Raw genomic sequence first — 2500 nt, forward strand, 5'->3', positions numbered from 1 at the left:
ATATACATTTTTTTCTAAAAATTTGCATTAATTCCAAAAATTTTTTAATAATTTATTATAATTATTAATGTTTATTGAATAATTTATTATAATGCATAAATTTCATTTAATAAAATATGATAAAAGCAAAAAAAAATTTTTTTGGTCCCAAAATAAAAATTTTTAGCTGAAAAAAATTTTTTTTTTAAAATTTTTTTCTTTAAATTTTGATTATTCTGTAAAGTTTATGATGTTTAAAGCCATTTTAAACATTATCATATTTTGAGTTTGAAGCACCGGGTGTAATGTCTTTAATATATATGATGGATAGTGCGTGTAAGTTAATGAGATGAATGTATATCTATGTATAACAGTGTATTAGTGGTATTACGTTCAGCAGTCTCACACATATGATATAGTATGGTATAGTATAAGTTGTTTATTTTTCATACTGTCCGTGTATCATTCAACAAAGGTGGTGTAGAGTTGTATATGGCTTGGTATGACGTTGTTGCAATTCTATGGACACTATGATATTACGGATGCACAGATAGAGGAATAACACTTATCGTATATGTATCATTTATGTATGTTGACTGTGTAATGAATACTAAATATAATAAAATAATACACTTTTTAATAGAATAACATTTGTTTCATGTTTTAGTATGATATTAAATGGTATAGAATAGGTTGTTTATTTTTCATACTGTCCGTGTATCATTCAACAAAGGTGGTGTAGAGTTGTATATGGCTTGGTATGACGTCGTTGCAATTCTATGGACACTATGATATTACGGAATAACAGAAAGAGGAATAACACTTATTGTATATGTATCATTTATAACGTACTTTTATGTTGACAAGAATGAATGTATATCTATATGAAATAGTGTATTTTGTGGTATTATGTTCAACAGTCTTACATATATGATATAGTATGATATAGTATAATTTGTTTATTTTTCATACTCTAAGTGTATCATTCAACAAAGGTGGTGTAGAGTTGTATATGGCTTGGTATGACGTCGTTGCAATTCTATGGACACCATGATATCACGAAAAAACAGAAAGAAAAATAACAATTATCGTATATGTATCATCTATATTATTATTGTATTTTGACTATGTAATGAATGCCAAATTTAAAAATATACACTTTCTTAATAGAATAACATTTATTTTAGTATAATATAAAATGATATTGAATATGTTGTTTAATTTTCATACTGTTCGTGTATCATTCAACAAAGGTGGTGTAGGTATGTATATGGCTTGGTATGACGCTTTTGCATGTCTATGGACACCATGATATTACGAAAAAACAGAAAGAAGAATAACACTTTTCAAATATGTATCATTTATATATTTTATTAACATGAACGCAAAATATACAAAATTATATATATATATACTCAAAATATTCTGGATGGTAATCAGTTTGGTTTATTTTGATATTTAATATTGTATTTTGGTTTTTTTGCTAGTAATGTTTCGAATATGTATATGCTGTTATTATTTTTTAGGTGTACATTGTATTAAATTGTTATCAATTATTTAATGTATGTATACAAAATAATAGCAAAAACATTTTCAATTATTATATAAAAATTTTTTTTTTTACACATGCATATTTATTAATATATGAAATTTTATCTCAGTTTTAATAAATATGTATTGAAATGAATAATAATACAATCTTATATATATTGATAATAGTCTGGATGGTAATCAGTTTGGATTATTTTGATATTAAATATTGTATTATTATTTTTGTAAAAAAATTAATGAGAATTTTGTAAAAAAACCTCTATATGTATATCTTTTTATATCAATATTTAAAAAAAAATTTTTTTTTATTAAATTATTGATTATAAATAGAATAACATATAAATTTTTTTGTCAAAGCAAGTTCATGGGTTATAAGTTTTAAACTTTACACTCCCATATGAGCACACAATATTTATATAAAAATTATTTTTATAAATAATATTACATTGACTCACCTCATACCAAGCGAGAATATTAAGTGTTATTATAACGTTTTTTATTTAAAATTAACTTTTTAAATAAAATTAAAAAATAAATGACGCTTTCAATCTAGCGACGAGTATGAGAAAATGTTTGAAATATTTTAAGACCCATTTGGTGATGGTCTGACAAAAATCATAATTATTTTTTTTTTTTTTTATTCAATAATATTTATTATGAATAACATGTTATATATTTCTTTTTGTAAAAGCAAAAAAATTATATAAATGACATAATAAAATATATATTTGAAAAAAAAAAAAATTAATAATAATATATATATCTCATATGTTTTTTCTATTAATTTTAAAACAATAGAGATATAAAAAAAAAAAAATTTATATCAGTAATGGGTGAGACCATCTGATATTTAAAATGAAATTGTAATAATATTATTATATATTAATAATTATTGTATGAAAATTTTTTTTCTTATAATAAGAAAACAAAAATATCATGTATATTATTATATATTTAATATTATAAATAC

Source organism: Chrysoperla carnea (assembly GCF_905475395.1).
Source record: "Chrysoperla carnea chromosome X unlocalized genomic scaffold, inChrCarn1.1 SUPER_X_unloc_77, whole genome shotgun sequence".
Lineage (NCBI taxonomy): Eukaryota > Metazoa > Arthropoda > Insecta > Neuroptera > Chrysopidae > Chrysoperla > Chrysoperla carnea.